The sequence below is a fragment of the Triticum aestivum genome, chromosome 3B (genome assembly GCF_018294505.1).
Source record: "Triticum aestivum cultivar Chinese Spring chromosome 3B, IWGSC CS RefSeq v2.1, whole genome shotgun sequence".
Classification (NCBI taxonomy): Eukaryota; Viridiplantae; Streptophyta; class Magnoliopsida; order Poales; family Poaceae; genus Triticum; species Triticum aestivum.
In genome coordinates, this window is record NC_057801.1 from 342,015,029 (window position 1) to 342,030,794 (window position 15,766).

Here is a 15,766-nt window from a genome sequence, read left to right on the forward strand (position 1 = left end):
AGCAAGGCTAGGGACGTGACAGCAGACCTTTTTGCTTCGACCTCTGGACCCTATAGTCCAGAGTGTGTCCGAATACCCTCTCGATTATGTAAGAACCGGGGCATGCATGGAGATAAGGCATAGGGGTCATAATTGCTCTAGCAGACAAGTGCCCAACTAGTTATGTTATATTACATGGTTAGTAAGAAACATCTTCCAGGGAGAATAGTTCCGTTAGGGGTTCCTTTCCCTGGGAGGCATGCCCTAAAGTGCATGTCCGAACTGCTAAAAAGAGCAGAAAAGCATCTGGGGGCAGATAAATAAACACGAAAGATCATCTTTTAGTTCACCGGCCGAATATTCCCTTAAGAACGCTAGCTTTCGGCTTCACCCAGTTTGAGGTACACATTCGGCTGACCCGGCAGTAAGAATCGCAGAGGTGCTCCCTTTACCACCTAGCCGAACGAACGGGAACGTAGGGGTAAGCACAGGAGCCAAGCAACCCAGCTTGGCCAAAACTTAAATCATATCGATGCATATAATGGTGTGTAAAAGGCTCATGCGGAAGTGTCACACATGTTTTGGGCATGAGGCCCGTTTTATATAAACTTCTGATAAAGAAGCCCCCAGCTATGATGAGCGCGAGTGGCGCGTCAGGTATGTGCGAATAACGCACATGCAAGCCCCTAAGGGCTTGGGAGAAAAAGGTTAGGGAGAGGGAGCGAAATCCCGGACAGCTAATGTGAAAAAATAAAAATAAAAATAAAAAGGGGACGGAGGAAGGAGACGAACACGGAGTCCGGCGCTAGGCGTAGAATCTTCGTAGGCGTGCTGCGTTCCATGGGTTCGGCTCGAGTCGGTTGTCCGATGTGTTGCACAGACGGTACGCTCCACCAGTCAGTACTTGGTCAATTATGAAGGGACCCTCCCATTTGGGCTTTAGTTTGTCCTTTTTCTTGTCCGGCAGGCGCAGAACTAGTTCTCCAACGTTATAAGTTTTGGCCCATACTTCTCTGCTTTGATATCTTCGAGCCTGCTGTTGATAGAATGCGGAACGACCTTTTGCCACGTCGCGCTCCTCCTCCAATGTGTCCAAGCTGTCCTGCCGATCGAGCTCGGCTTCTCTTTCTTCGTACATGCGCACTCGAGGTGAGTCATGAATTATGTCGCATGGCAGTACTGCCTCTGCGCCGTATACCATACAAAATGGTGTGAATCCGGTAGTGCGATTCGGCATGGTCTGCAGCCCCCAGAGTACGAAGTCGAGCTCCTCTACCCAGTGCGTGTTAGATTCCTTGAGGGATCGCACTAGTCTGGGTTTGATGCCGCTCATAATGAGACCATTAGCTCACTCGACTTGACCATTGGTTTGAGGGTGATAGACTGAAGCGTAGTCGAGCTTAATGCCCATGTTTTTGCACCAGAGTTTAACTTCATCAGCCATGAAGTTTGTGCCGTTGTCAGTTATGATGCTGTGGGGGACGCCGTAACGGTGTACGACCCCGGATATGAAGTCTATCACCGGTCCGGATACGGCCGTCTTTACAGGCTTGGCCTCTATCCATTTGGTGAATTTGTACACCATGACCAGTAGATATTTTTGCTTGTGGGTTCCTCCTTTAAGGGGTCCAACCATGTCAAGCCCCCAAACCGCAAAAGGCCAGGTAATGGGTATAGTTTGTAGGGCAGTAGGCGGCATGTGGCTTTGGTTGGCGAATAACTGGCAACCAACGCATTGCTGCACTAAATCCGGAGCGTCTGCCCGGTCCGTTGGCCAATAAAATCCGGTACGGAAGGCCTTGCTTACAAGGGCCCGGTCTGCAGCGTGGTGCCCGCCGAGTCTGGCATGAATTTCAGCCAGAAGGTCTCGCCCTTCCTCTTCGGAGATACACCTTTGAAGGACTCCGGTTGTGCTTTTCTTATAAAGCTCTCCCTCGTGGACTTTGTAGGCTTTAGATCGCCGCACTATGCAGCGGGCCTCGTTTTGGTACTCGGGGAGTTCCTGCCTAGTTAGGTAGGCTAGGAATGGTTCTGTCCATGGGGCAATGACTGCCATTATTGTGTGGGCTGACGGCGTTGTTTCGTTGGCGGAGCCACCAACTGTGTGAGAGTGCTCGGTGAGGGGCAGTGTGGTTGTGTCCGGGCTATTGTTTCCGGACTCTCCCTCCCATGATACGGATGGCTTGAACAGCCTCTCTAGGAAGATGTTGGGAGGGACGGCATCGCGCTTGGCGCCAATGCGTGCCAACATGTCTGTTGCCTGGTTATTCTCCCGGGCTATGTGATGAAATTCGAGCCCCTCAAACCGAGCTAACATCTTTAAGATGGCGTTGCGGTAAGCTGCCATTTTCGGATCCTTGGCGTCAAAGTCTCCATTTATTTGGCATATTGCGAGGTTTGAATCCCCGCGGACCTCTAGGCGTTGAATGCCCATGGAGACTGCCATCGGGAGACCATGTAAAAGGGCTTCGTATTCGGCTGCGTTGTTGGAATCCGTGTACATTATCTGAAGTACGTATTGGACTGTATCTCCGGTTGGGGACGTCTGAACGACGCCAGCCCCCAGGCCAGCCAACATTTTGGAGCCGTCGAAGTGCATGATCCAGCTGGAGTATGCGCCGTACTCTTTAGGGAGTTCGGCTTTAGTCCATTCAGCGATGAAGTCGGCCAAAACCTGTGACTTAATAGCTCGCCTTGGCTTGTAAGTTATGTCGAACGGGAGGAGCTCGATGGCCCATTTGGCAATCCGGCCCGTTGCATCCCGGTTGTTTATAATATCATTAAGAGGTACTTCGGATGCCACTATTATTGAACACTCTTGAAAATAGTGTCGCAGCTTCCGGGATGCCATGAACACCGCGTATGCTATCTTTTGATAATGCAGGTACCGTGACTTGCATGGAATTAGTACAGTGGACACGTAGTAAACTGGTTTTTGGAGAGGGAACTTGTGTCCGTCCGTTTCTCGTTCGACGACGAGCACCGCGCTTACAACTTGATGGGTTGCCGCGATGTATAGCAGCATTGGTTCGCCCGTGTTGGGCGCGGCCAGGACCGGATTTGTTGCCAGTATGGTTTTTATTTCTTCGAGTCCGGCCGTGGCGGCATCCGTCCACTCGAAGTGTTCGGTGCGCCGCAGGAGGCGATAGAGGGGTAATGCCTTTTCTCCTAAGTGGGAGATAAAGCGGCTTAGAGCCGCCATGCATCCTGTCAATTTTTGTATTTGCTTGTGGTCTTTTGGGGTATCCAATTGTGACAGAGCTCGGATCTTGGCTGGGTTTGCTTCAATTCTTCTACCGGATACGATGAAGCCCAAGAGCTTTCTGGCTGGTATGCCGAAAACGCATTTTTCCGGGTTGAGCTTAATGTCATATGTTCGGAGATTGTCGAACGTGAGCCTCAAGTCGTCTACTAGAGTATCGACGTGTTTGGTTTTGATGACCATGTCATCTACGTACGCTTCAACTGTTTTTCCGATCTGGTTGGCCAGACATGTCTGAATCATGCGCTGATATGTTGCGCCGGCGTTTTTGAGCCCGAAGGGCATCGTGTTGAAGCAGAATGGGCCGTATGGGGTGATGAATGCCGTTGTGGCTTGGTCTGGCTCTGCCATCTTGATTTGGTGGTAGCCAGAGTATGCATCGAGGAAACACAACGAGTCGTGTCCTGCGGTGGCGTCGATGACTTGATCAATTCGGGGGAGTGGGAAAGGATCCTTTGGGCAGGCCTTATTTAGGTCTTTGAAATCGACAATGGGCGCCACAATTTGTCCTTCTTTGGTACCATCACCAGGTTTGCTATCCAGTCCGGATGTTTTATATCTCTGATGAATCTGGCTTCCAGCAGTTTTGCTAGCTCCTCTCCCATGGCTTGTCTCTTGGGTTCGGAGAAACGCCGTAGAGTCTGCTTGATGGGCTTAAACCTTTTTAGGATGTTCAGGCTGTGCTCAGCCAGCCTGCGTGGGATTCCTGGCATGTCTGAAGGGTGCCAGGCGAAAATGTTCCAATTTTCTCGCAGGAATTCTTTGAGTGCGGCGTCTACATCGGGTTTTAGTTGTGCCCCGATGGAGGCCGTTTTTGTGGGGTCTGTTGGATGGACTTGGAATTTGACTATTTTGTCCGCTGGTTTGAAAGAGGTGGACTTGGATCTCTTATCTAGTATCACATCATCCCTGTCCACCGTGGAGCGCAACGCAGTTAGTTCCTCGGCCGCTAGGGCTTCGGATAATGCCTCCAGGGCCAATGCGGCTGTCTTGTTTTCGGCGCGGAGCGCTATGTCCGGATCACTTGCAAGAGTGATGATTCCGTTGGGTCCAGGCATTTTGAGCTTCATGTACCCATATTGGGGTATGGCTTGAAAAATTGTAAATGCTTCTCGCCCTAGCAGAGCGTGGTATCCGCTGCTGAACGGGGCCACTTGGAATGTGACCTCCTCGGATCTGTAATTATCCGGCGTGCCGAACACCACATCCAGTGTGATTTTTCCTGAACAGCACGCTTCCCGGCTTGGTATTATTCCTCTAAAGGTTGTGTTGCTTCGCTCAATGCGGCTCCAGTCTATTTCCATTTTTCGCAGGGTTTCCTCGTAGATGAGGTTAAGTCCGCTGCCGCCGTCCATGAGTACCTTTGTAAGCCGGAAGCCGTCCACTATCGGACTGAGGACCAATGCGGCTGGTGCTCGGGCTGTCCGGAATTTAGGTTCGTCACTGGCATTAAAGGTAATAGCCGTGTCACTCCATGGGTTTATTGTTGCTACTTGGTAGACTTCGGTGAGGTTGCGGAGTGCTTGTTTCCTCGCATTGTTTGATGCGAAGGTCCCGAAGACTGTCGACACCGTACTGGCGTTTCTGGGGAGGTGTTCTTCAGGTTCAGGAGTTAGAAGCTCCTCGCCACTTCTGGCCACCTGCCGGAGTATCCAACATGCTCTAAAGTTGTGAGTTGGTGTGACTTCCCCTGAACTATGAATTTTACAGGGTCCATTGAGCCATCCCTCCAGTACGGTCCCATACCCTATAGAGGGTTCTTGGTTTTTGATGTTTGGCTCAGATGCCAGGCGATAATGCGCCCTTTTGTTTCGGACTCGTGTTGTATTCAGGGCCGGATTGTCCCAGAATTTATCTTCGGTTTTCCGAACGCTTTCTGTCGCACAGTACTTTTATCCTATGGATGTCAAGTCGGCGAAGCATGTAATTTCGCAGCGACTTATGGCGTTGAGGATTCCGATGTCTGTGCAGTTGTTACAGAAGAATGAAATTGCTTCTTTCTCATGGCAGTCCTTTATCCTGTTCATAACCAGGAGGAATCTGGCCCAATAGTGATGTACTGTTTCCCCGGGCTCTTGCCGTATTTGGGATAAATCCATAATAGTTGGGTGGGCGGGTGGATTTAAATCCGGAACCTTTCCCGATATAAGATTCAGGGGCCAAGAAGTTTCCGAATTCGGAAGCTTGCTTTCTTGGACATTATTCAATGAATCAGGCCTGCTGCCTGACTTTAGGTTCAAGGCTTGGGCGACATCCTCCCCTCCGCGGGTATCCGGCTTGGAGGGGTCGGGAATCCGGACACATCTGGTCCTTAGGTCGGGCGAAGATTCGTCACATTGTTCTTCCACCACTTCAACGTGGTGGGTGACCTGGGGAGAGTCGATCTCTCTCTGATTGGGTTTAAGCCCAATCTGGCCGTAATCTATAGCGACTCCCAGGGCAGCAATGCGATCCAAGAGCTCGTTCAGGGAAGAGAGCTCCATCAGATCTAACCGCTCGGCGAGCTCCGAGCTGATGTGGATATTGCTTTCGATAGCCCGGGAGGTCATCGTCGGCGCGGCGACCGAACAGGCGGTCATCAAAAAACTGCCTAGCCGGAGAGTTTGGCCGACAGCCAAAGCTCCTTTAGCAACAGCGCCGTCTTTAAAGACGGGGTGCGTCATCCTTCCTGACGGTGACGACACAGAGGAACTCTCAATGAAAGCACCAATGTCGGTGTCAAAACCGGCGGATCTCGGGTTGGGGGTCCCGAACTGTGCGTCTAGGCGAATGGTAACAGGAGACAAGGGACACGATGTTTTTACCCAGGTTCAGGCCCTCTCGATGGAGGTAAAACCCTACTCCTGCTTGATTAATATTGATGATATGGGTAGTACAATAGTGGATCTACCACGAAATTAGAGAGGCTAAACCCTAGAAGCTAGCCTATGGTATGATTGTTGTTCTCCTACGGACTAAACCTCTCCGGTTTATATAGGCACCGGAGAGGGCTAGGGTTACACAGAGTCGGTTACAATGGGAGGAGATCTTCATATCGTATCGCCAAGCTTGCCTTCCACGCCAAGGAAAGTCCCATCCGGACACGGGACGGAGTCTTCAATCTTGTATCTTCATAGTCCGGGAGTCCGACCGAAGGTCATAGTCCGGCCACCCGGACACCCCCTAATCCAGGACTCCCTCACCGGTCATGCATCATATTTGTTTGTGCATCATGCCATGTTTATGCTTGTGCGTTTACCATGTTGTTTGCTTCTTTCCGGTATTGCTTCTTCTTGATAGTTCCGGTAACATTGCGATTGTGAGGATTCATTCGACTACGCCCGTTCGTCTTCTTCATGGACTCGTTCTTCTTCCTAGCGGGATTTCAGGTAAGATGACCGTCACCTTGGATCTCACTACTATCATTGCTATGCTAGTTGCTTCGTTCTATCGCTATGTTGCGCTTCCTATCACTTGTTCTTCAAGCCTCCCCAAATTGCCATGTTAGCCTGCAACCTTTTCACCCTTCCTAGCAAACCGTTACTTGGCTATGTTACGCTTTTGCTCAGCCCCTCTTATAGCGTTGTTAGTTGCAGGTGAAGTTGAAGATTGCTCCATGGTGGACAGGATTATGTTGGGATATCACAATATCTCTTATTTAATTAATGCATCTATATACTTGGTAAAGGGTGGAAGGCTCGGCCTTATGCCCGGTGTTTTGTTCCACTCTTGCCGCCCTAGTTTCCGTTATACCAGTGTTATGTTCCTTGATTTTGCATTCCTTACGTGGTTGGGTGATTTATGGGACCCCCTTGACAGTTCGCTTTGAATAAAACTCCTCCAATAAGGCCCAACCTTGTTTTTACCATTTGCCTCACCACCACCTATACCCTTCCCTTGGCTCGGCCAACCCGAGGGTCATCTTTATTTTAGCCCCCCCGGGTCAGTGCTTCTCTAAGTGCTGGTCCAAACCAGAGCCCTTTGCAGTGCCCCCTCAGGGAAACTTGAGGTCTGGTTTTAGTTGTATGGATTTCTCATCCGGTGTTGCCCTGAGAACGAGATATGTGCAGCTCCTATCGGGATTGTCGGCACATCGGGCGGCTTTGCTGGTCTAGTTTTACCATTGTCGAATTGTCTTGTAAACCAGGATTCCGAGACTGATCGGGTCTTCCTGGGAGAAGGAATATCCTTCGTTGACCGTGAGAGATTGTGATGGGCTAAGTTAGGACACCCCTGCAGGGTATAAACTTTCGAGAGTCGTGTCCGCGGTTATGTGGCAGATGGGAATTTGTTAAAGTCCGGTTGTAGATAACTTGACACTTGACTTAATTAAAATGCATCAACTTTGTCTGTAGCCGTGATGGTCTCTTTTCGGCGGAGTCCGGGAAGTGAACACGGTTTTGGGTTATGTTTCACGTAAGTAGGAGTTCAGGATCACTTCTTGATCATTGCTAGCTCCACGACCATTCCGTTGCTTCACTTATCGCTCTTATTTGCGTATGTTAGCCACCATATATGCTTAGTCGCTGCTGCAACCTCACAACTTTACCCCTTCCTTTCCATTTAAGCTTTTCTAGTCTTGATACCCATGGTAATGGGATTGCTGAGTCCTCGTGGCTCACAAATTACTACAACAACAGTTGCAGGTACAGGTTATGCGATGATCATGACGTGAGAGCGATGATTGCTTGTTTGGAGTTTTTCTTCTACTTCTTCTTCCATCATGGGATAGGTTCCAGGTCGGCAGCCTGGGCTAGCAGGGTGGATGTCGTTTGAGTTTATGTTTGTGTTTCATCCGTAGTCGGATGGTGCTCTTATGTAAGATGATGTTGTATTCGTGTGGCATTGTATGCCTTTTATATGTATCCCCATCTATTATGTAATGTTGATGTAATGATATCCACCTTGCAAAAGCGTATCAATATGCGGTTATATCCTTGGTGGGACCTTCGAGTCTCTTTAGGATAGTATCGCATATTGGGCGTGACACTTACGCCTCACGACAGCTATGACCCCACGAGGGAAATTATCCCACTCATGATTTGGAATTGGCCGCAGTGGTTCATGCTTTAAAAATTTGGAGACACTATCTCATCGGGAAAAGTTGCCAAATTTTTACCGATCACAAAAGCCTCAAGTGTATATTTACTCAGACGGATTTAAATCTCCGTCAATGAAGATGGCTTGAGTTGGTCAAGGATTATGACCTTGGAATAAATTACCATCTGGGTAGGGCCAACGTGGTTGCTGATGCGCTCAGTCGAAAGCCCGTCGGTTTAAATGTCATATTGGAATCTTTGCCTCCTAAACTTAAAGAAGAGATTGCTCAGCTCAACCTGGTCATAGTTGAGGCTGGCCTTGCTAATATTTTGGAAATTACCCCTACTCTTGAGGAAGAGATCCGCAAGGCCCAGCCAGGCGACGCCGATCTGCAGAAATGTGTCAAGCATTCCGATTTCTCAAAGGATCAGTTTGGTACCCTCCGATTCAGGGGAAGGATTTGTGTGCCCAATCAGGCGGATTTAAAGCAGAAGATCCTGTACGAAGCCCACGAATCCTCGTATTCAATTCACCCTGGAGGTACAAAAATGTACGAAGACCTTCACCAAATATTCTGGTGGGATGGAATGAAGAAAGGCATTGCTTATTTCATGGCCTCTTGTGACATATGCAACAAAGTGAAGGCAGAACATCAGAAGCCAGCCGAACTTCTCCAACCACTGCCAGCGTCACAATGGAAATGGGATGATGTCTGTATGGATTTCATCACAGGACTACCTAAGTCTCGATGGGGCAATGATGCAATCTGGGTCATAGTGGATACATTAACCAAGGTAGCCCACTTCATCCCGATCAGAACCGCATATCGAGCAGATGAGCTTGCACAACTGTATGTATCCAAAATAGTCAGTCTGCATGGAGTCCCCCGAACCATCACTTCTGACCGAGGTTCACTTTTTACCTCCGCTTTTTGGTCCCATCTCCATCAAGCCTTGGGGATGGAATTGAAATACAGTACCACTTATCACCCTCAAACTGATGGACAGATAGAATGAGTAAATCAAATACTCGAAGATATGCTGAGCTTGTGCTTTGGACCAAGGCCCAAAATGGGAAGATTGTTTGTCATACGCCGAGTTCTCGTATAATAGTAGCTTCCAGACCAATTTAAAGATGTCACCGTTTGAAGCTTTTGTATGGCCGTAAGTGCCGCACCCCGTTAAATTGGTCTCAAACCGGAGATAGCCGTATTTTCGGAACGGATCTCATGCTAGAAGACGAGAAGCAAGTCAAGGAAATCAGATACAAATTGCAATTGGCCAAATCTCAACAGAAAAGTTATTATGATGCAAAGCACCTACATATCAGCTTTGAACCCGGAGAACATGTCTACCTTCGAGTCACTCCTATGAAAGGTATCAAGAGATTTCAGACTCATGGAAAATTGGCACCCAGATTTATTGGTCCATTTCCCATTATGACACGAGTGGGTGTTGTGGCATATCAGTTGGAATTACTCCCTGAATTGTCAGACGTGCATAACGTGTTCCATGTTTCAGAATTACGAGGATGCATATAGCCGCCTGAGAAAAAGACTGATTTGACAGAAATAGAGCTAGCAAGGGATTTAACATATGAAGAGAGGCCGGTGAAAATTTTGGATTAGATGGAAAGAGTCACTCGCAGTAAAGCAAGGAAGTTTTACAAAGTCCAATGGAAGCATCACATAGAGTCAGAATCAACATGGGAGTCAGAAGAATTTCTAAAGGCGCATTATTCAGAATGGTTTTCCCAAGCAACCGAATCTCGAGGACGTGATTCATTCTAAGTGGGGGAGGTTTGTGACAGTCTGGTTTTCCCCTCTCTTCTTTGCCTGGTTTTTAGTTGATTTGGTTTTGCGTTTGGAGTTTTTGAATCATTTCATTTGGACTTAACCACTTGGGTACCCCTTGACTTTCACCCAAGTGCTTCCACTCATTCTCAAACCATCACTCCATCTCTGGATCATCTCAAAATATCACTTGGAGTATTTTACTTAAATGAAAAATATTCATTTTGCCCTCCTAAACCCTAGCTAGCCCTTTGTGCTCCAAAGAAACCCTAATTATTCTTGCCCATAAAATCCTGAGAAAAATCCCAATTATTCTTTGAACCCTAGGGCACCTTTCTGAGCAAAAAAATTTCATCACTTTTTGGAATATTTTGGCTACATAAAATAATTTCATTTCTAGACAGAAATGGTAGTTTCTACAGCAACTACCATTTTACTAGCTCCATTGTAGCTAGTTTTTCTTATGCATCTTCACCTTTGTAAGTGTTGGCTAGACTCCAAAGCCCAGCCCTCAACTCCCAGTGGTTTGACCACACTAAGCCTCCAAGTTACTGTCCAGAAACTTACTTAGAGTACAAATTCATTTCTACTACGCCTGGAACCAAACCCAACCGTGGTAACACTTAAAACTACAAAGGACTACATGCCAGACATGAAGATAGCGCTTAGGTTGGCCTGATGTCATAGTTCACGCGGTGACCGCGTTCGTCCAGGCATGATCGCATGCAAAACACGCGCTCTGAGTGTCTCCGAGTGCTCTGTTGCGCGCGTGCTCGCTGCCCAGCCTGCCCGAGCATGCCAAACCGCGCCACCATCTCCGTCTCCACCCCCTTAACTCCTCCCTTGCACTCGCCGCAGCTGGAGCTCGCTGCAGCGGGCACGGGCATGGTTCGACCAACGACACAGTGCGCGGCGCACTGTGCTCGTCGTCTTCCCCCTCGCCCCTGTGCTCGTCGCGCTCGCCAATAGTTCCCGCGTGAACTCCGTCCTCTTCCACCTCTCTCTCTGGCGCCGTTCATCACCGAGCGATGTGGACAGGTGTCCTCCGGCGCAGCCCGAACCCCCTCGCCGCTCGCCTATAAATGCCGCCACCCCCAGCCTCCTCAAGCACCCGCAACCACTCTCACACTCACCACAACCTAGTAGAGAGCCACAGCCCGGCCGGGCAGGCAACGGGCTGCCATCCCCGAGATCGAGCTCGATGGTGATCCCCTCAGATCGTCCCCACAGCTCCATCCCCTCCCAGGCTAGGGCAACACTGTCAGGGCCTCCGCCACTCTTCGGTGAAGCCGTTCCGCCCTATTGGAGCCCCTGAAGCCGCCCCTAGCCACCCTCGTCTTCGTCTCCAGCAACCGCTGACCTCTGCCTCCGCTGGAGAGGCTGTTTCCAATGCCGTCCGACCACCCCTAGCCACGCTACGGGTACGGGCAGGTGCGCCATCTTCTTCTCCTTTGATTCCCCCCTCTCGTTTGGTCCCAAGAGCCCTCTCCGCTGGTGTATGCTCCGGCGAAGCTCCGCCACTCTTTGTTTCCCTCTCCCCCTCCTCCTCACCTGACTAGCGGGGGCCGCTAGTCAACCACTCTGTACGCGTGCGAAGCAGTATGAGTGGTGGCGCCCTTGGCTTTTACGCCTTCGCCGTCACCCCCAAGTCTATTTTATTTTTAATTCAAAATCATTTAAATCGAGAGAACTTTCAAACAGCCAAAACTTTTTATCTATAAGTCCAAATGCATTGACTGTTTTTGCATTGTGTTCTTTGTCCAAAAGATGGGATTTTTCCTTGCTATCTAGATTTTCTGGTGAATTTCAGAAGGTTTCTTTATGTTTTCTTTTTGTGGTTTTATTTATTTTCAGAAGAGCAGGCTTGTCTTGAGGATCACCAGGAGGCTTGTGAGCCTCATCTGCACTAAGGCAAGCCACAACAACATTTTCATAGTGCCACTTCAATATTTGTGATTTTCCTACTTGAACTAATGATTATTCAAGCATTTAAATTATTGCTATGATAATTATATTCTATTAGATGCTTGTTATATTAAATCTTCTTGCTTTACAGAAAGTTTGAAGTGAATCTTGTTGATAAGCTAACAAGGATTTAGTTATGAGTAATGATAAGATAATATGGTCATGGAGATAAATAATTAGTGAAATTATTTTTGCATGATGAAAAATGATGAGTTTGCTAGAAAAGATTATGGTTTAAGTGAGGTTTGATCTTAACCAGAGGAGTATCATGAGTTGATGTTTGCTCTGTGAGAGCGTAGTTGACTTAGTTGTTTTTATTGATATGTGATGCATAAGTTGGTGATGCATGTCATGGCATTATGACACCGGTTAATTTCACTTTAAGTTGAAACTGATAAATAACTCAACTTGAATATGTTGTTGACCGGGTCATGGTGCCGCTGAAATGAGTCTTTCCCAGTGCAACCACATTTGTCGGTATGGCACGACCTTAATTCGTTTCATTGTCGTGCCTCTTGTCGGTGCCTCTATCTAGGGAAGGTTATGGGCGTGCTGTACCCTGGCTCGGTAAGCAGGCATAACCTTGTGAGGCCGTTGTTATGTTTTTGGTACCGGGTCCCAGTGTGGATCATGGCCATGACGGTGTGTCTTGAGGTAGACACGGAGCTACCCAGGACTAGCCTGATGGGGATTGAGTAGGAGTGGCCGGGAGAGTGTCATGGCAATGAAGTGGTTTCGTAGTGTGGGTCCAGTGTGCTACCTCTGCAGAGTGTATTAATCTATCGATAGCCGAGTCCACGGTTACGGACACGCTAGAAAGTAGGGTACACCATGGGTCAACACTTACTAAATATGCAGACAAATACGCACTGAGGTGATGGCAGAAATGCCATCGTGTTGAGTTGGACCAGATGTGGTCGTGGTTGTGATCACCGTAAGGATCACGGGCCATTTATTGGTCGGGTTGTGATCGCCGTAAGGATCACGGGCCATTTATTGGTCGGGTTGTGATCGTCGTAAGGATCACGGGCCATTTATTGGTCGGGTTGTGATCGTCGTAAGGATCATGGGCCATTTAATGGTCGGGTTGTGATCGCCATAAGGATCACGGGCCATTTATTGGTCGGGTTGTGATCGTCGTAAGGATCACGAGTTTGTCTCTGTGTTCATCACGTTAGTGGTGTGGAAATGATCACGTCCGGTAAGCCAGTCCAAGGGACGAGTGCCACTTGAGCATAGTCACAACATATTGGATATATTGTTGCATTGCTATTAATCGGTTAAATATCATGATATTGTTTGTCATTATGTTTATGCTTGCTGTGAGCTTGCAAGTACATTCAATGTACTGACCTGGTGTGTAATGCCAAATTTCAGGAAAGTCTCTTTGGAAAGGAGAGCTGTCCGAGTCTAGATCGTGTCCACATAGGTGTCCCTGTGCTATGGAGTTCCGCTACGACGTTGTTCCGCTGGAGCATAGTTTTCATGATCGAGGCCCCTTTATGTTCACTAAATAATGTACATATTGTTCAGTCGCACCGTGTGTGCCACTTGGCCTCGCTAACTGTTGTCATATAAACTCTGATCCGCTAGCATCAATAAAGTGGTTGCTTTTCTGTACCAAGTTGTTGTGTGTTGCCAGAAGACAACGTCTCTAGGCTGGCAATGCATGGTAAACCGGTTGCTCTGAGCCGGTGTGCCACAAAATGGTATGCGGCCACCGATGGGGAAGAGAGGAAGAAGAAAAGGGAAAGACGTCCAAGAAAGTGCATTGTATCTCAATTCTACTAGTACTACTACCAGGATATAACGTCCTTCGGAGTGTAAATAGTTAAGCCGATGGCATGTGGGTCTACCTCAAGAGGGTCCATATGTCAGTTAATGGAAGAGAGAGGTGCGTAGGCGCATTTACGGAAGCGTGCTCCACTGGCAAACATGATGGAAGTACAGGGTAAGGCATATTTGGTAACACCAACACACTGGCTCAACTTATTAATTAAGTGTCCCATCTGCTGTAGCGTGTATTGGCACTTCACTGACTAGGTGAATAAGTAGTTCTCTCTGATCGAGATGGGGAATAATGGATCGCCAAGACTTCCTATCTACAGTATCCCTATGCCTCTACTCTGGTCCTGTCCAATAACAAGAAACATTGACCAAGGCACCCGGTGCCAATAATGTAGGAGTACTAGTATATTGTGTCAAACTTTAACCATCTATTTACCTAATAAAATATTAATGCATGTCACCAAAATCATATAACTGGATTCATATTTGAACATAGTTTTTAATGGTATAGTTTTTTATGACATGCATTGGCACTTTGTTAGTTAATTTTACAGTCAAAATTTTACACTAAACATGAAGGGGACCAATAAACCAGGACGGAGGTTTATATACAGGTCAATAAAAAAATTCATCAACCAAGGTAGTAGTAAATGACGAGTGCCCGAAGAATTTTTTTCAAAAATACTCAATATTAATGGGCTCATTTTCCTCAAGAAAATTGTGTTTATGAACGTGTTAGTTGGAATGCATGCGTGAAGAACAAAAGACCACAACTTTTACATGGATTGGTGAGTTTTCTCTTAATTCTTGCATGCAACATTTTAATGAAGCTTGAAATATGAACATGTCAATGGGAGGGAGTCGAAGCCTCATGCATGCATGCATGCAACACTCACACATACACATGCATGCACGCAACACTCACGCATTCATGCGGCACACAGCACACGAGACATCATACACGCTCCCTCCGTCCATGAAAGACTGTACATATAGAATTTACACATTGACCAAGAGGAACTAGAACTCCATGGAATAATTAATGCCCAAAAGTAGCAGACTTATGTGTGCATGCGTCCATTGAGAGAAGAAGATTAAATGAAGATTGTTGTATGCTACAACTAAGGATAGACATGCAGCCCATAGCTAGAGCACAAGTTGGTGCATTAGTCAATCAATACCGAATAGATTAAAGGCTAAGTGCATTGGAAGTGTAGATGTACACTCTTGTTGGAAAATTTTCTAATGCTAGATGTACAGATTTTCACGGACCGAGGGAGTACACGTGCATGCACTCACATATATAGCCAGGGTGGTTCGTGCGCAAGGGTTGGACTCCTATCGCGCCTGCTTAAAGTTTTGTTTAACTGATTTCTTTGCTCTGCCAACTAACAGGTGGGACCCAAAAACTAGGTGTCAATTTAACCAGTCAACAAAGTGCCACGTCGACTATGTGGCCAGACAGTAGGGTGCAATACGATGCTCTACTGTGAGCTAGTGACCGTATAATCACCGCAAAACTATATAGTGACCGTAATGAATGTATTGTAACATACATTGACCGCCAATGTATTTTCCTCATTTTAAATTAATCCATATTAACCGGAAAGGATGCAGTATGGACTGGTACTACTTTGATGTGTCCCTTCAACTCACAGAACGAGGAGAAGGTTGCTTAGTATGCCCTCTCCCTCGCCCACGCGCAGTGGCTCACATGACAATGAGAAGCTTGCTTACTAGGTACGCCTACGCCCTCTCCCTCGCCCACGCGCGCGGTGGCTCGCAGGAGGAGGAGAGGGTTTTGACTACAACACCCTTCCCCTCTCCCTCTCCGTCGCCCTTGCCCTCGCGGTGGACCTGCAATAGTTCATTCGATGTCAGATTGCCAGAAGTATATTGTAATGCAATATCATCATTGTTGTACCTTACGAAGAGGAAAGAGCCAAGTGCAAGGTTCATAG